This window comes from Chiloscyllium plagiosum, chromosome 15 (assembly GCF_004010195.1).
Source record: "Chiloscyllium plagiosum isolate BGI_BamShark_2017 chromosome 15, ASM401019v2, whole genome shotgun sequence".
Lineage (NCBI taxonomy): Eukaryota > Metazoa > Chordata > Chondrichthyes > Orectolobiformes > Hemiscylliidae > Chiloscyllium > Chiloscyllium plagiosum.
The window spans coordinates 67,480,337-67,500,639 of record NC_057724.1 but is presented as its reverse complement, the minus strand read 5'-3'; positions in this window follow the sequence as shown (position 1 = coordinate 67,500,639).

Sequence of the window (20,303 nt, the reverse complement as noted above, 5' to 3'; positions counted from 1 at the left end):
ACAATAGAGATGTTTAAGGGTCTTTCAGATAAGCATATGAATATGCAAGAAATGGAGGTGTATGGAACAAGAGTAGGTAGAAGGGATTAGGTTAATTTGACAGCATGTTCAGCACAACATGGTGGGCGAGGGGGCTGACTCTTGGACTATGTTCTATGTACTAGTGACTCTTTGTTGATCTTTAATGATTTTCCATTCTTTCAGCTTGCCACTTCTCTTTGCATTATGGTATGCCTTAGTTTATGTCTTTAATTATGTAACTTCCTTGCTTAGCTATGGATGTTTTAATTAATCTCTGAATATCCATTGCAAAACTGATTTCAGATCTAATAGACATTTACCTGCTCTGTGAGTTAATAAGTTAATGATATTAGATATCAGTCCTCACTATCTCCAATGATATCTGATAGTCTAGTACAATCTAGTTTAGGGGATTCTGGCAATTCAGAGGTTAAGTATTGAAATGTCATGTTGCATTACAAGTTCCATATGTTAAAACTTACTGAATGGATTAATCAGTAGATGGTGCTATAGATTTTTATTCGCTTGCACACAGAAAGCTGATTAATTTTAAGACGATGCAGTTTGCACCCACATCACACCATCATGTGAACAGCGTTGTCTTTGAATGATCACGCAGCTGGTGCATTGATCAAGCTGCCTCCAGAATGGCTTTTCTATCTACTTGCCCTCCTTCCAGTTTACTGTGCAATCATTTTCAACACTCAGAATGATTGGGCTCAGTCATACAGCTACTCTCTTTGTTTAATTCGCATGCAGAAGAAAACAGGGCGGGAGAGTCAATGGCAGTCAGCCTGTCATTTTCTGGCTGCTTCCAGATTTCAAATCTGCTCATGACTTTCTCTCTGCTCATGACAATTTTCTGGCTTTTGTTTTCTCTGATTTTTTTTGCTGGAGAGAGTGCCTCAAAACCCACAGGCACTTTTCAGTACAGCAGCAAAAGAACTGTACCCATGCCTTCTCAGCTGATGATCTGGCCCTGAGGGCAATGACTCAGGTGTTTAATTAACAACATCAACGTAAGCCACTTCCCTCCTGAAAGTTCAATTATTCAAAAGGATTAAATAAATAACTACCGTTGCCTCTTATCTCAGCAGGGCTGAGAATTACTAGTCGGAATGAGGGGAGGGAAAAATATCTGAAACATGTCACAAGAAAACAGTAAATGCTGGAAATGCTTAGCTCATCCTGGAGTGTTCATCTGTGTGAAAACATAAGAGAGAAAATACACCCTTTCGACACCCAGCCCAACTTTGACAGAAAGAAAATGTCTGGGGGTTAGGGTGGGTGGGGGGGAGGTAACTAGGGAGGGGAAGTTAAAATTGTGGAACCCAATTCCACCAGCCACCAGCCTGCATGTCGTTGTTTGCTATGATCTGCTTGTACTGTTCACATGTGACTGCAATAAATCAAATCAAACCAGAAGTGTCTACATCTGGTGGGTTACCTGAGCAGCCCACCCTGGAGGTGCAGGTACACCTATACATACTGACATATATTACTGATTTTGTCAGCAATTTGGAATGCATACCTACAGCATGCATTTCACAGGGCTCAGGTAATATCAGCAACCATCCCCACCCGAAGCAGCTAGAGTGCTTGTGCATTCAGTCACTAAGTGTTCTTTTTCAGGACAGCATGTGATCTGTGAGGCAGCTCTGTTTTGTTCCTTCAGGCAGCTCTTTCCCTGAAGATGTCTCAACCTGCTGCTGCCTCACTAAATTCACTGACCACAACTCACCCCCATCCCCTCAATTGCCAGGGACCATGGTGTTAAAAGGTACACCATGCCCAGCAGTGAGTACCTTTTAATTGCAAGGCCAGCAGTAAACCAACTTCTCAATTTGGCCAGATTAAAAATTAAAAATAATTTAAATGTAATTCAATGCAGGATGTCTGTCTCTCTAGTGTTTCCAGGGTTTCCCATCCATTATTCTCCCTCCTCTTGTGGGAGAATCCAGAACTAAGGATCATAGTTTTAAAATACAGAGTCATTCATGTAAGACAGGAATTTTATCCTCTCAGAGGGTTGTGAGTCTTTGGGATTCCCTTCCCCAAAAGGCAGTGGATGCAGAATCTTGAAATATTTTTAAGGCAGAGGTTGATAAATTATTTAATACCAAGGGGATGAAAGATAATCAGGAGTGTGCAGGAGTGTAGAGTTGAGCTTAAAATCAGCATGATCTTATTGAATGACGGAGTAGGCTTAAAGGGGCTGAGTGGGCCTAGTTATGTTCCTTGTTCAGATTATCACTCTTTCCTCACCTGCTTGAAACCCTCTTAACCATTAACTCAGTTTCTCTCTCCACAGGTGCTGTCAGACCCGCTGAGTATTTCCAACAGTTTCTGCTTTTATTCAGATTTCCAGTGGCTCCAGTATTTTTTTTTGGTCCATGTATAATCAAGAATCTCCAAGCTCCAGATATTGGTCGTCACTTTCTTTTTTGATTTGATTTGATTTATTGTTGTCACGTGTACTGAGATACAGTGAAAAGTGTTGTTTTGTGTGCTCTACAGATAGGTTGTGCCATACAAAATGCATCAGGGTAGCAGAACAGAGTGCAGAATACAGTGTTATAGCTGCAAAGAGGGTGCAGAGAGAGATCAGAATTAACATTGAGAGGTCCGTTTGATAATAGCAGCGAAGAAGCTGTTCTTTAGTTTGTGTAAAACAGCCAAAAACAACATCTTGGTAGTTTATAAGAAAGAATTGTCTTCTCTGAAGAGTGGTCATTTTCAAATTCAACACGTTCTCCCCCTGTCTGCGTGGGTTTCCTCCAGGTGCTCCGGTTTCCTCCCACAGTCCAAAGATGTGCAGGTCAGGTGAATTGGCCATGCTAAATTGCCCATAGTGTTAGGTAAGGGGTAAATGTAGGGGTATGGGTGGGTTGCGCTTCGGCGGGTCGGTGTGGACTTGTTGGGCCGAAGGGCCTGTTTCTACACTGTAATGTAATCTAAAAAAAAATCTAAACAGCAAATCATAATTCATCTGTGCAGAGAACAAAGTAACCTGGCATTTGCATTGAGATTGATAGTAATTCGCTCTCCATTTTCATGAAGGAAATCTGACAGCAACCTCTGGATTATGTCAAACATAAATGGAGGAAATCTAGAAACAGTCACATCCTGCTCTCCATGTGGGAGGGGGTGACTCTTCATTGAAATAAATGACATTGTTGTACTTCCCCACATAAAAAACTGAAAATTTTATGGCTACTGCATTCGAGAGTAAATGCGTACCGAACAACGCCCTGTGTGGTAATTCTGTTGAAAAACCTCTGGTCCTGAAAAGAAGAATTTACAAGTGTGAGATCCTAACCTTTTAGCAGGAATATAGTGCCAAACATTACAACTTTCCTTCACTTTTTTTCTCTTCTTTAATCACATCTATAATTCTTGATACAAACGATGTCATTTCCTGAAAATCTAATTTGTATTTCCTACTTTATATTTCCTGGTTTGGACTCTGTATGTCTCAGTGAGAAAACTAAGATCTGATTCATCAAAGAGAAAATTGTTTGCTTTGTTCACTACTGTTACAGATCTCCTTGTGGAGGGCACAGATTGGAGGATATCTCCATTGGAAATCCCAGAGTATTCTATTGCTGGAGTCAGAGAGGGAATAACAAGTAGTGTTCCTTTGCCACAACGAACATAGCACCTAACCAGCAACCTTCACTAACGTCCTGATGATATGCGGTAAAAACAATGACTGCAGATGCTGGAAACCAGATTGTGGATTAGTGGTGCTGGAAGAGCACAGCAGTTCAGGCAGCATCCAAGGAGCTTCGAAATCAACGTTTCGGGCAAAAGCCCTTCATCAGGAATATTCCTGATGAAGGGCTTTTGCCCAAAACGTCGATTTCAAAGCTCCTTGGATGCTGCCTGAACTGCTGTGCTCTTCCAGCACCACTAATCCTGATGATATGCCAGAAGTTTTCAAAACATAAAACTGGTCCCTCGAAGGTGGAAAAGCAAAGCTGTCAAATCTATAAAATCAGAATGCTGCTGTACAGCGATTATAGTTCTTTTTTTTTATTTGCCAGTATGTTATTTCTGTTGCTGCACGATAATGAGATCACAAATTTCCTTTGAGCAGCTGACACTATCATTTGGAAGTCAAGACGTGGGATCCTTGGGAGTGTGCACATACTTGCATAGGTTTTCCTGGAGTGTATGACATTTCACAGGAGATTGCTAAACATCTGTCAGATTTTGGAGACTGTGTTGCAAATAACTAAAAACAGCAAACAGTACATTATAAAAAGGAATAGATGGGAAAATGTTTGATATTAAACTAAATATTAATAAACCTATTTTGTAGATAATATTCTCCCCATCCACTCTGGTTTCTATATTTAGTTTTGGTATATCTTGCTTCTTTTGATTTTTCTTTCTCTTGGACTTGCTGTAATATCCATAATAAACTGCACTGGTCCTGCTCATATCTGCAAGTTAACGTCTTTGCTGATTGCCTCTAGATACAAATTTAATAAAGCATCATGAGGAAGAATTTTCAGGCTGGTTCTTATATGTTTTTTCATAGTTGCAATATTTTCTATTTGTGACCTTTTGGGTGCATTTACATTTTCTAAGCACAACATGTAGGCAGCATGGTTAGAATGTGATTCTGGATTAGTGGTGCTGGAAGAGCACAGCAGTTCAGGAAGCATCCAAGTAGCTTTGAAATCGACGTTTTGGGCAAAAGTCATTGTTTTTACCACCATGGTCAGAATGTGAAAGATTTAGGCATTTTTTAAAAAAAGTACTAACGTAGGTCATAGGTGAAGCATCAGGCCATTCAACCCATCGAATCTATTCCACCACTCGATCATGGTTGATATGTGTCTCAACCTTATTCCACTGCCTTCTCCCTTTAACCTTTGATCCCTTTACCAATCAAGAACCTATCTATTTCTGTCTTAAATATACTCAATGACTTGGCCCCCACAGGCTTTTGTGGCAATGAGTTCCACAGATTCACTACCCTCTGAATGAAGAAATTCATCCTTATCACAGTCATCCCTTCCCTCTGAGGCTGTACCCTTGAATCATAGTCTCTCCTACGGGTGGAGATGTCTTCTACATGCCCACTCTATCCAGGCCTCTCAGTATTGCCTTCAATTGCTCCTCATATGACAAGCCCTTTATCCCCAAGACCATTCTTGTTGACCTGCTCTGGACCCTCTCCAATGCTAGCACATCTTTCCTTAGATACGGGGCCCAAACCTTTTCACAATATTAACAATTTTCGTTGTTCACTCTTCAAGCGTTTGCAATTGCTTATCCATGGTCATTCCTTTCAGTAGTATTTCCTAATTCATCATAGCCAACTCGTGCCTCACATTATCATAGTTTCCCTATCACTTTGACACAAGAGCTCATGTTACATAATTATACCTCTTTTGTAAGCTTTTCTAAAGGCACAGATATTTTCTAATCAATTCTGTTCAGGGATGTTACTATACATATCTAGAGCAAGTGGGATGTGAATCCAGGCCCCCTGGCTCAGAGGAATGGATATTACCACAAGAGCCTATGGTGATGAGGATTTAGTTGCCATTCCTGTCAATGTTTGTACTGTAGTTGGAATCTGATAACTCATTTATCTTCAATGTGGGAGTTTACAGACAGTAACAAGAGAATCAGACAGCACAACATTCCCAACCATATACAAGTCGCAAGTTATATTTTTCCATCATATTTTTAAACTTTATGTTTTTAGATGAGGTAAGTTTAAAATAAGTCCAAACGAAAAGCCTTCAAGTTCCTCAAGAGAAAGGAAGAAAAGAAAAATCCTCTGCACATTTCAAAAAGGAATGATTTCCAAGATCATCAAAATCGAAATTTCATCTTCATCACAGAGACAGAATTGCTGGGATTTTCATTTATTGTGAAACAGATGATGTCGTATGCACAAATTGTTCTAAAGCAAGTGCTAAAAGTGAGTTCAGAAATGGGCAAAAGTGTACGATTGGAAATTGGACTACCTAAAACTGTGTGTGAGCTGAAAGATGCACATGGATGCAGTTATTCGTATATGCAACCAAACCAAAGGTGGAATTTTGTGAATGTTTGCCAAAACATCAAGAGATTGTGATGTGAGGATGGAGAGTACAGAGTACAAAAAGGCCAATGCTGATATGGTTAAAGTTCTCAGTGATGATGTCATACTTGTAGTAAAGATGAATGTGTCCATATTTTCTCTGCAAAGCGCTCATGAACATGTGGCACAGTACTTGGCAATTACAGAGAGCTGGTGCAACAACACTTACACCTTTCAACCTGTGAAGTATATTATACAGAAACACATCCTGTGTGAAAAAATGGAAAAAAACTACAGATGCTGCAAATCAGAAACAAAAACAGAAATTGCTGGAAAACCTCAACAGGCCTGGCAATGTCGCTGCAGAGAAATCGGAGTTAACATTTCAGGTCACGTGACCCTTCCTCAGTTCTGAACCCTCAAGGGTCACTGGACCCAAAACATTAAGCCTGATTTCTCTCCATAGATGCTGCCCAGGCCTGCTGAGTTTTTCCAGCAATTTCTGTTTGGTCCTGGATGAATTGCGCAAAGCGTGTTTATATGTGTTTTATAATGATTGAAAATGCAGACATTTCTGTACAAAAATTAATTTTCTTGAAGTTTCGACCAGAATCTAAACTTGCTTACAAGATTATCTTTGCAGGAATTTTGAAACTGAGTGCTTGCAGAGAGTAAGATTAGGGCCAATCAAGGATAGTAGTGGGAAGTTGCATGTGGAGTCAGAGGAGACAGGAGAAGCACTTAATGAATATTTTTTGATAGTATTCACTCTAGGAAACGACAATGTTGTCGTGGAGAATACTAAGATACAGGCTACTAGACTAGGGGTGATTGAGGCTCACAAGGAAGAGGTGTTAGAAATCCTGCAGAGTGTGAAAATAGATAAGACCCCTGGGCCGGATGGGATTTATCCTAGGATCCTCTGGGAAGCCAGGGAGGAGATTGCCGAGCCTTTGGTATTGATCTTTAAATCGTCATTGTCTACAGGAATAGTGCCAGAAGACTGGAGGATAGCAAATGTGGCTCCCCTGTTCAAGAAGGGGAGTAGAGACAACCCAGGTAATTATAGACCAGTGAGCCTTACTTCAGTTGTTGGTAAAGTGTTGAAAAAGGTTATAAGAAATAGGATTTATAATCATCTAGAAAAGAATAATTTGATTAGGGATAGTCAGCACGGTTTTGTGGAGGGTAGATCGTGCCTCACAAATGTTATTGAGTTATTTGAGAAGGTGACCAAACAGGTAGATGAGAGTAAACTGGTTGATGTGGTGAATATGGATTTCAGTAAGGCGTTCGATAAGGTCCCCCCAGGAGGCTATTGTACAAAATGCGGAGGAATGGGATTGTGGGAGATATAGCAGTTTGGATCAGTAATTGGCTTGCTGAAAGAAGACAGAGGGTGGTGGTTGATGGGAAAAGTTCATCCTGGAGTCCAGTTACCAGTGGTGTACCGTAAGGGTCGGTGTTAGGTCCACTGCTGTTCGTCATTTTTATAAACAACCTGGATGAGGGCGCAGAAGGGTGGGTTAGTAAATTTGCAGACGACACTAAGGTCGGTGAGTTGTGGATAGTGACGAAGGATGTTGTAGGTTACAGAGAGACATAGATAAGCTGCAGAGCTGGGTTGAGAGGTGGCAAATGGAGTTTAATGCGGACAAGTGTGAGATGATTCACTTTGGTCGGAGTAACCAGAATGCAAAGTACTGGGCTAATGGTAAGATTCTTGGTAGTGTAGATGAGCAGAGAGATCTCGGTGTCCAGGTACACAGATCCTTGAAAGTTGCCACCCAGGTTGACAGGGTTGTTGTAAGAAGGCATACAGTGTTTTAGCTTTTATTAATAGAGGGATCGAGTTCCGGAACCATGAGGTTATGCTACAGGTGTATAAAACTCTGGTGCAGCCGCACTTGGAGTATTGTGTACCGTTCTGGTCACCGCATTATATGAAGGATGTGGAAGCTTTGGAAAGGGTGCAGAGGAAATTTATCAGGAGGTTGCCTGGTATGGAGGGAAGGTCTTATGAGGAAAGGCTGAGGGACTTGAGCCTGTTTTCATTAGAGGGAAGAAGGTTGAGAGGTGACTTAATAGAGACATATAAGATAATCAGAGGGTTAGATAAGGTGGACAGGGAGAGCCTTTTTCCAAGAATGGTAATTGCGAGCACGAGGGGGCATAGCTTTAAATTGAGGGGTGATAGATAGAGGACAGATGTCAGAGGTAGTTTCTTTACTCAGAGAGTAGTAAGGGTATGGAATGCTTTGCCTGCAACAGTAGTAGATTCGCCAACTTTAAGTACATTTAAGTCATCATTTGACAAGCATATAGACGTACGTGGAATAGTGTAGGTTAGATGGGCTTCAGATTGGTATGACAGGCCGGCGCAACATCGAGGGCCGAAAGGCCTGTACTGCGCTGTAATGTTCTATGTTCTATGTAACACTATCACTATTGTGATACAATCAACCAATTTTAGGCTAACAATGACCTCAATTTACAGACGATGGTGATATTTGCATCAGACGGAAATTCCGTTATGCTGGGAAAGATAAATGGAATAGCAGTAACATTGCAAAACGAAATCAAACACTTGTCAGCTCACAAAGAAGGTCTGGCAATAGATGATGCTTGGAAGCAAGTCTCAATTACACAAATTATTGAAATGCTTCTAAGAACAGGGTATACAATGTTCAGCAGATCAAATGTGGAGAAAGGACAATTTGAAGAACTTGCCAAAGTCACAGAATGTGATGCAGTGGCATTTCGACCTCTATACTAACATGAAACTACAATGTCCTAACTGAGTACTGCACAGATCAAGTGAATATGTACAATGATCCAATAAACAAATGTTGCCTGAAAATACTCACGAAGCCACAATATTGTGTTGCATTGACAACTCTGAATAATGTTCTAATGGCATCACTGCAATTTTTTTCAGAGAAGCTGATTGACAACAATTGAAGAAACTCAGTATGCAAGTGAACGTGTTTGTTGGAGTGATGAAGTTGAGATGATTCTGGCTGTTCTAGACAGTGATCTTAATTCTGCCGCAATGCTTCTATTTATCCAACAATTACATGACAACCTGGAAAGCAGATTTCCAGAAGAGGTATTACTGGAGTGGCATGTGTTTAAACAAGCTGTAATCATCATTACAACCAAATATGAATTTGGAAAGGACAGTGTTTTGCAATTGATATTGAAACATTTCACTTTCATAGCAAACTGTAAGAAGAGTGTGGCCAGAAAGATGTGTGACTAAAAATCTGATTTCAAATTAGATGGTGGCTCAATGGTTAGCGCTGCTGCCTCACAGTGTCAGGGACCTGTGTTCGATCCCACACTTGGGCTGTCTGTATGGAGTTTGTACATTGTCTGTGTTGGTTTTCTCCGGGTGCTCTGGTTTCCTCCCACAGTGCAAAGATGTCCAGGTTAGGTGGTTAGCCATGGGGATTGGGTCTGGGTGAGATGCTCTTTGGTGGGTCAGTATGGACTGAATGGTCTGCTTCCACACTGTGGGGATTTTATGAAATGTGTGCTTATAGAAAAGCAACAAAGTGGGTTCCAATCAAACATTTGGTGGACAATGGTCTACAAGTTGTCCAGTTTCAAGAATGTCTATCCCTCTGGACATTTATAGAACATTTCAGGCTGACTGTGAGCATGCACTTTGGCTAACTTGTTATTTATATAAATGAGTTGTATGAGAACTTAGAAGGTATAGTTAATACATTTGCAGGTGACACCAAGATTGGTAATATACTGAAGAAGGTTATCTAGGAATGCAGCGAGATCTTGATCAATTGGACCACTGGACTGAGAAATGGCAGATGGAGTTTAATTTAGATAAATACATTTTGGCAAAGTAAACCAGGACAGGGCTTACACAGTCAATGGTAGGGCCCAGGGGAGTGTTGTAGAACAAAGAGATCCAGACTTACAGGTTCATAGCTCCTTGAAAATGGCACCACTGGTTTTCAGGGCAGTAAAGAAGGTTTTTGGCATGCTAACTTTCATCGGTCAGAGCACTGAGTCTAGGAAATGGGACCTTGTGTTGCAGCTGAACAAGACATTAGGTGAGGTGGCATTTGGAGTTCTGTGTACCGTTCTGGTTGCCCTAGTACAGACAGGTTATTATTAAACTAGAATGAGTGCAAAGAAGATTTACTAGGATGCTACCTGGTCTAGAATTTTGAGTTATATGGAGAGATTGAATAAGATGGGACCTTTGTTCCTGGAGCATGGGAACTGAGGGGTGACCATGTAGAGATTTATAAAATCATGAGAGGCATAGATAAGATAGATAGCAAATAGCTTTTCCAAATAGTAGGGGAGTGTAAAACTGGACAGTATAGGTTTGAGGTGAGAAGAGATAGATACAAACGGGTCCAGAAGGGCAATTATTTCACACAGAGGATGGGGAGTGTCTGAAGTGGGCTGCCAGAGGTAGTGGTGGAAGCAAGTACAGCTTCATCATTTAAGAAACATTTGAAGAGGTACATGGATGGGATAGGTATGGAGGTATACAGACCAAACACAGACAAATGAAACTTGTTTAAATTGTGAAAACTGAGCAGCATGACAAGTTAGACCGAAGGGCCTGTTTCCATGCTGTAGACCTCTCTGGCTCTATGACTCTAATGAATATAATTGAACTAAAATTCTGAAACAGATTATAAATAGACAATTTGGATAACTCGATGTAAATTAAGTTGTATATTTCATCTGGACAAGATATCAAGATAGATGGGTGCAGCTCCAACAACACTCAAGAAGTTTGACACCATCCACGATAAGACAGCCCACTTTATTGGCACAACATCCACAAGCGTTCACTCCCCCCCCCCACCAACAAAGCTCAATAGCAGCAGTGTGTACTTTCTACAAGATGCGTTGCACATATTCACCAAAAATCCTTGGACAGCACCTTCTAAACCCACGCACATTTCCTTTTAGAAGGACAAGGGCAGCAGATAGATGGGATCACCACCAACCTTCAAGTTCCCCTCCAAGGCACTCATCATCCTGACCTAGAAATATATTGCCGTTCCTTCAGTTTCATTGAAACCCTGCCCATTTTCTTAAAACTGTCTTCTCTAGCTTCAGTGAAATGTGAAGCATTGTGGTTGCACTACATTTTCCTCAATTAGTGTTGACTAATAGAGCAAAGATTGGAAATTACGTTTAGGAGCCTTCCCGACTGGTGTGAGTCAATGCCATAAAATACAACACATCAACCTTCTGAACCAAAGCAGAAATCTTTATAGGAAATAGAAACAAATGTGGTAAAATTCTAATTTATACATTATTTAACAAGTTTGATAAATTTCCTCACAGAAAGCAAGTTACCTTTAATGTGAACATTGAACAATGAAGAGGATGTGCTTTAAATCTATGACACATTTGTCCAGACAAGTGCCTCAACAAGGAAGAAGAACAGTACAGCTGACATTATAGAGGTTTGTAAATTCATGAGGGCTATTGATTACGTGAACAGCAAAGGTCTTTTCCCTAGGGTAGGGGAATTCAAAACATAGGCAGTGTAGTTTTAAGGTGAGAGGGAAAAGATTTAAAAGGGGCCTGAGGGGCAGCTTTTTTACACAGGGTGTGGCTCATATTTGAATTGCCAGAGAATATGGTAGATGCGGGTACAGATTTAAAGACATTTGAACAGACACATGAATAAGAAAGGTTCAGAGGGATATGGGCAAAGCGCAGACAAATGGGATGAGTTGAGTTCAGTAAACCTGGTTATCACAGATGAGTTGGGCCAAAGGCTCTGTTTCCATGCTGTGTGACTTTATGACTTGGCATCATTCCCAAATCGCAAGTTTTAGGGTGGCTTAGTGTTTAGCACTGCTGCCTCACAGTGCGATGAGCCCCTGTTCAATACCCGCCTTGGGCGACTGTCTGTGTGGGGTTTGCACATTCTCCCCGTGTCTGCATGGGTTTCCTCTGGGAGCTCCGGTTTCCTCCCACCTTTCAAAGATGTGCAGGCCAGGTGAATTAGACATACTAAATTACCCATGGTGTTCAGGGATGTGTAGGTTAAGTGCATTGGTCAGGGAAATAGAACATAGAACAATACAATACAGAACAGGCCCTTCAGCCCTCGATGTTGCGCCGAGCTGTGGACTTTTCTCAGCTCGTCCCCCTACACTATTCCAAAATCATCCATGAGCTTATCTAAGGATTGTTTAAATCTCCCTAATGTGGCTGAGTTGACTACCTTAGCAGGTAGGGCATTCCACACCTTTACAACTCTCTGTGTAAAGAACTTGCTTCTGATATCAGTCTTAAATCTATCACCCCTCAATTTGTAGTTCTGCCCCCTCGTACAAGCTGACGTCATTGTCCGAGGAAAAAGACTTTCACTGTCTACCTTATCTAATCCTCTGATCATCTTGTATGTCTCTATCAAATCCCCCCTTACCCTTCTTCTTTCCAATGAGAAAAAACTCAAGTCTCTCAGCCTTTCCTCATAAGATCTTACCTCCAGACCAAGCAACATCCTGGTAAATCTCTTCTGCACCTTTTCCAATGCTTCCACATCCTTTTTGAAATGGGGCGACCAGAACTGTACACAATATTCCCAGTGTGGCCACACCAGCATTTTGTATAGTTAAGTGTAGAGTGGTAGGGGAATGGGTCTGGGTGGGAAACTCTTTGGAGGATTGGTGCGGACTTGTTGGGCCAAATAGCCAGTTTCCACACTGTAGGGAATTTATGAAACAATTCATAACTCTGTCTTGTCATTTTTCATGTTTCCTAGTCCATTTTTATGTTGCTTCCTTCTTTCATGGAAAAGGAATCAGTCCAATTAAATATGGGATGCTTTTCCTCAGACATTATATCCTCTCACAAAGGGTCGATTCTAAGCTTGAAACAATGTCCTTTAAGCAAAGGTTGGTTTACAACTTTGTCAGTTTATAAGTTGTTTTTGATTCTCCTACAGTAACTTTGCTTCTCCACCGTATATATATCAATTCATGCACTTTCTAAAAAACTTTAATTGCACCTTTGTCCCATTTAATCTTTATTCTCTTCTGAGACAGATGTACTTTCCTGAGCTTCTCTTTGTAGCTGAATCATCTGAAACCTGGGATAATGTCCATTATTTTTTTGCTAAGTTTGATTCACAACTTCTATCTTTTTCCAAATACAGTGCAACAGCTGGGCGGAGTGCTTTTGTGCACGCACTAATGCCTTATAGACTCTCAATATGATGTTCTTGCATTTCACTTTCTGCTTTGATTGCATTGGCTTCACAAACTAACACCTGCATTTCACTAGCACTGGTTTCATTTTCTAATTAACCTGTTCAGAGATATTACGCATCTCTGAAGCAGCTGGGCCTCCAGGCTTAGATGTAAGGACACTACCACTGCACCAGAAGAGCCCTCCCCCACAATGTTAACCACATTCATAATAAAAACAATGTGATAATGACCAGGTCATGTGTTTTGTGATGTTGGTTGATAGATAGCTATTTCCCAAGGTACTGTTTTTCTACAAAATAGTGTCACAGAAATCTTATACCTTTATCTGCACATGCAAATGGAGACTCAGTTTAACATATCATCTGAAAGATAGTACATCTAGCACTGCAGTACTCCCTCAATATTGACTGGAGTGTCAAGCCTGCTCTACCAAATTTTTGGTCATAGAATCCCCACAGTGTAGAAACAGGCCATTCAACCCATTGAGTCTACATCGATTCTCTGAAGAGTATCCCACCCAGTCCCACCCCATCCCATCTCTGTAACTCTGCAATTCCCATGGCTAACCTGCCTAGCCGATACATCCCTGGACATTATGGGCAAATAAGCATGGCTAATCCACCTAACCTGCATATCCCGGAACACTATGGGCAATTTAGCATGGACAATCCACCTAACCTGCACATCTTTGGATTGTGGGAGGAAACCTGGGTATCTGGAGGAAGCCCAGACAGACATGAGGAGAATGTGCAAACTCTACACAGACAGTCGCCTGAGATTGGAATTGAACCCGGGTCCCTGGCAGCAGTGCTAACCACTGAGCCACCGTGACAATTCTGTGTAGCACTTAACAATAACTTGCTCACTGGGTTTTCAGTTCAGTTTCTGCCAAGTCCATTCAGCTCATGACCTCATGACAGCCTTGGTCCAAATATGGACTAAGGAGCTGAACTCCAGCGGTGAGGTGAGAGTGGCTTCCCTTCACATCAAAGCCACATCTGACCATTAAGTCAATGGGATGAAAACACTTTATGTATTAGAGCATTCTCCAACACAAAGGAAGATTGTAATGGGTGCCAGATGTCAATCACTCCAGGAGTTCCTCTGGGTTGTGTCCTCGGTCCAGCCAACTATAGCAGATTCAACAATGAACTTCCTTCTTAGAGGCTGGAAATCCTGCAGGAATTAGTTTACCTCCTGTCTCCCTAAAGTATATCTACCATCTACAAGGGACAAATTGGGAGTACAGCAGAATACTCCCTGTTTGCCTGGATGACAGCTGCACTCTCCACATTCCTGAAACTCAATTCCATCCAGGGCAAAGCAGTCCGGTTGATTGATACTTCAATCTGGGAGCTTCAACCAAGATGTTCATAAAGAGAATGAGACAGTTATTTGAAAATAATCAAAGTGTAGGGTTATGGGCAGCAGGCAGGAGAGTGGCATTCAGTGAAGCATTGTCAAAGTTCTGACACATTGGGTCAAAATGCCTCCTTTTGTGCTGTCACAATTCTGCGAATCTGACTCATGGTCCAAATATTTCCCTATATGGCTCAATATTAAATTTAGTTTTTTCTGTGAAGAGGCTTGTGACATTTTACTACACTCAAGTCACAGTATAAATGCAAGTTGCTGCTAAATAGCTGTGGATAACATCATACATGTCTTACATTATGTCTCTGGTCATCTCTATCATACGGTATGGATTATGTATTGTAATTTACATTATTAATCATTTCTGTTGCTGAAAGCATACTTATCAGAATCTATGATCTGGGCATGTGTGACCCTCATCTCCCTTAGGTAGCTTAAATAATCAACATTTTCTATCTGCTATTGAAAATGAAGTCAGTTCTGGAGTCACATCAGCGTTCCACCATAGCTTTACAAATCCTTACCTACACCATTATTTTCTGAGTACAAGGGCCATCTGTTTAAGTCTTTACATCACATCTAACTTGAATGCTATGGATAACTGGAATACCTTTGCACATAATCGCATCCAACATCAGCATTTGGTTTGTCTTAAATCCCTTTGCAGTGAACAGGTTGGCAAGTAACATGTTCTCAGGACACTTCTAATACCCAAATGCCGGGCATCTTTCCTTTCTCTATACAGCAAAAATGTATTTTTTTTCCCACTTACAATATTCCCTCCAGGATTTCCTAATGATCCTAACAGGATGTCTGAGATGCCTCTAAAATCTTCGACGTTCTTTGATTTACTATCACAACTCTCCTCCCAGCCTTAAGTATCCTTGCTCTGCTCCCCATTAACCTTGCATAATAAGTGTAAAGAGTTATTTTCGTGAAATTTCCATGGCCCATTCAAGTGATTTATTCTCTTCATTGTCATTCTGTTTGCAAGGCTAATCCCAACCCTTACTATGACAACAGAGAGTGGCAGGGAGTCAGCAATAGTGAGGTAGGAGGAAGGAGTGTTGGGGAGAGATAATCCCAAGTGGAAGGAGAGTTTGAGATGCAAATTGGAGAGTCAAGAGCATGGGATCTGAATGAGATGAAAGAGAAGCTGGTTGTGAGAAGACATTTTCTACTAAATATATGGTCTAATCATCGTATAAGGGTAAAAAAAAACCATCCAGGCTGTAACACTAATTGGAAATTTAATTAGTGTTTCATTCATTATTATTCTCAAATGTTGGTGATGATAGTGGAGAAATCTCAAGGGACAATGGCTACTTCCAAACACTGGGTCCGAACAAAAAAGGATGTGGATGCTACAGAAAAGGGATGTGCTTCCTTAAGCACTCAGGGGATAGACAATGGGAAACCATCTCACAGAGAGGACTCATATTCCACTGATTTCTCTCTCCAGAGACTTTGCCAGACCTGCTGAGTTTCTCCAGCACTTCCTATGTTTGCTTCAGGTATTCTTTTCCCTGGTCATGTTGTTCACTGAAGTAGGAAATAGGAGGTTCTTACAAGCCACCAAAGAGGAAACTGTAAGAATGGGAGGCATGGAGAAATGAACAGAGGACCTGCCCTTAAGCAGGAACATAGGGTTTTCGTGCGGGAGTGGACTATTCAGCCCTTTTGATTGACCAAAGTCATGGCTGATCTGGCTTCAGCCTTAACTCTGTTTTCCTGCCTCCCCATGTCACCCCACCTTCCTCCATAACCCATGGCTGGCAGATTGCTATTACACACATTGAAAAAGAAAACTAAATGTTCTGTTAGAAGTACTCAGCAGGTCAGGCAGCATCAACAAATACAGAAGCAAAGACATTTCCCAGCCTATCCAGTACTTGCAGCATAGAGTCATAGAATCATAGAGATGTACAGCATGGAAAACAGACCCTTCGGTCCAACCAGCCCATGCTGACCAGATATCCCAACCCAACCTAGTCCCACATGCCAGCACCCGGCCAATATCCCTCCAAACCCTTCCCATTCATATACCCATCCAAATGCCTCTTAAATGTTGCAATTTATTTATCCTATCCATGCCCCTCATAATTTTGTAAACCTCTATAAGGTGACCCCTCAGCCTCCGGCGCTACAGGGAAAACAGCCCCAGCCTGTTCAGCCTCTCCCTGTAGCTCAGATCCTCCAACCCTGGCAACATCCTTGTAAATCTTTTCTGAACTCTTTCAAGTTTCCCAACATCTTTCCGATAGGAAGGAGGCCAGAATTGCACACGATATTCCAACAGTGGCCTCACCAATGTCCTGTACGGCTGCAACATGACCTCCCAACTCCTGTACTCAATACTCTGACCAATAAAGGAAAGCATACCAAATGCCTTCTTCACTATCCTATCTACCTGCGACTCCACTTTCAAGGAGTTATGAACCTGCACTCCAAGGTCTCTTTGTTCAGCAACACTCCCTAGGATCTTACCATTAAGTATATAAGTCCTGCTAAGATTTGCTTTCCCAAAATGCAGCACCTCGCATTTATCTGAATTAAACTCCATCTGCCACTTCTCAGCCCATTGGCCCATCTGGTCCAGATCCTGTTGTATTCTGGGGTAACCCTCTTCGCTATCCACTACACCTCCAATTTTGGTGTCATCTGCAAACTTACTAACTGTACCTCTTATGCTTGCATCCAAATCATTTATGTAAATGACATTTTCTGTTTTATTTCAGATTTCAAGCATTTGCCACATTTTGCTACTATATTAATAGTACAGTGAAGTACAACAAGGTAAACATTATTCAGAATGTAAAGAGATATTCTGAACCTGGACAGGCACATGGGAATAGCTCACTGGGGAGCCAATGACTTTGTGGTATTATTACAGACTATTTAATCCAGAGATGATGGTAATGTTCTGGGAACCCAGGTTCATTGTCCCTCCAGCAGCTGGTGCAATTGGACTTCCATAAAAATCTGAAACTAAAAATGGGGAAGAGAAAAGAAACATCTATTTAACTAACATCGTTTAGGGATGTAGAGGTTGGGTCATTCAGTATACTCAGGATTAAGACAAAAATGTTTGTAATCAGCAAGGGAAACAAGGGTTTTGGATAAAGGCAAATAATGAATTTCAGGATGATCACAACTCATTTCATGATGGAATAGACATTGGGGGTGGCACGGTGGCCCAGTGGTTAGAAATGCTGCCTTACAGCGCCAGGGACCTAGGTTCGATTCCACCCTCAGGGTGACTGTCTGTGTGGAGTTTGCACATTCTCCCCGTGTTTATGTGGGTTTCCTCTGGGTGCTCTGGTTTCCTCCTACAATCCAAAGATGTGCAGGTTAGGTGAATTGGCCATTCTAAGTTGCCCGTGGTGTTGGGTGCATTAGTCATGGATAAATATGGGGAATGGTCTGGGTGGGTTACTCTTTGGAGGGTCAGTGTGGACTTGTTGGGCCAAAGTGCCTGTTTCCATACTGTAGGGAATCTAATCAAATGGAATATTGGTGAATGGCCTACTTTGAAGATCTGAAACAAAACTAGAAATTCCTGGTGCAGCTCAGCAGGTCTCGCAGCATCTGTGGGAAGAAGGTAGAGTTAATGCTTCATGTCTAATGGCTCTTCATCAGAACTCTTAGCAGCAAGGAGAATGTGGTATTTATGCTGAAGACCAGGTTGGGTGGGTAAGAGGGAGGAGACGATAGTAGATATGTGGAAATAGAGCCCAGAAAGAGAGAGGGAGATTGAAGGGATAAACAAGGAGATTATGGCTAGCAGACTAGGACAGAAGAAAAGCTGAATGAGCAATCATAAAAGCTAAGAGTAGGAGAGATTGGGTGAGCTATATTGAAAACAACTCACATCACATGGTAACAGGCACAGGAGTCGGTGAGAATAGGTGACTGTGCTAAAAGCAACCAATGTCATAACAGAACCAGACGTGCAGTGGGTAAAAACCATGAAAGGATGGAATCAGGTTTGAAAGTTATCGAACTCGATGTTGAGTCCTTGTGCTGAGGTCGGATCACTGCAGCAGATCCGTAACAGAAATGTTGGTGTGGCAAAATGGCAGTGTGTTGAAGTGGCAGGCAACTGGAAGCTTGGGGTCTTTTGTGCTGACAGAACGTAGGTGTTCTGCAAAACGATCACTCAGTCTGTGTTTCATCTCTCCAGTGTTGAGGAGACCACATTGTGAGTAGTGAATAAGAGGTAAAGTATGGCTTCATTTGGAAGATGTGTCTGGGGCCTTGGATGGTGTGGATGGAGGAAGTAAGTGGACAGGTATAATACCTTCTGTGTTGGAATGGGAAGGTATTGTGGGGAAATGTTGCAATAATTCACCTATACTCCTAGGCCTGTTATTACATTATATAGGTTCCTTTCAGTACAGCTCACCCATTCTCTCCTACTCTTAGCTCTTATTATTGCTTATTCAGTTATTCATCATGCAAAATGTCCAAATTACAGAGGAGGAAGTGCTGGATGTCTTGAAACGATTAAAGGTGGATAAATCCCCAGGACCTGATCAGGTGTACCCGAGAACTCTGAGGGAAGCTAGACAAGTGATTGCTGGGCCTCTTGCTGAGATATTTGTATCATCAATAGTTACAGGTGAGGTGCCGGAAGACTGGAGGTTGGCAAACGTGGTGCCACTGTTTAAGAAGGGCAGTAAAGACAAGCCAGCGAACTATAGACCGGTGAGCCTGATCTCAGTGGTGGGCAAGTTGTTGGAGGGAATCCTCAGGGACAGGATGTACATGTATTTGGAAAGGCAAGGACTGATTATGGATAGTCAACATGGCTTTGTGCATGGGAAATCATGTCTCACAAAATTGATTGAGTTTTTTAAGAAGTAACAAAGAAGATTGATGAGGGCAGAGCAGTAATACAGGGAGAACTAGCCATTTGGATACAGAACTGGCTGAAAGGTAGAAGACAGAGGGTGGTGGTGGAGGGTTGTTTTTCAGACTGGAGGCCTGTGACCAGTGGAGTGCCACAAGGATCGGTGTTGGGCCTTCTATTTTTTGTCATTTACATAAATGATTTGGATGCGAGCATAAGAGGTACAGTTAGTGACTTTGCAGATGACACCAAAATTGGAGGTGTAGTGGACAGCGAAGAGGGTTACCTCAGATTACAACAGGATCTGGACCAAATGGGCCAATGGGCTGAGAGGTGGCAGATGGAATTTAATTCAGATAACTGCGAGGTGCTGCATTTTGGGAAAGCAAATCTTAACAGGACTTATACACTTAATGGAAAGGTCCTAAGGAGTGTTGCTGAACAAAGAGACCTTGGAGTGCAGATTCATAGCTCCTTGAAAGTGGAGTTGCAGGTAGATAGGATAGTGAAGAATGCATTTGGTATGCTTTCCTTTATTGGTCAGAGTATTGAGTACAGGAATTGGGAGGTCATGTATTGGTTAGGCCGCTGTTGGAATATTGTGTGCAATTCTGGTCTCCTTCCTATCGGAAAGATATTGTGAAACTTGAAAGAGTTCATAGAAGATTTACAAAGATGTTGCCAGGGTTGGAAGATCTGAGCTACAGGGGGAGGCTGAATAGGCTGGGGTGTTTGCCCTGGAGCATCGGAGGCTGAGGGGTGACCTTATAGAGGTTTACAAAATTATGAG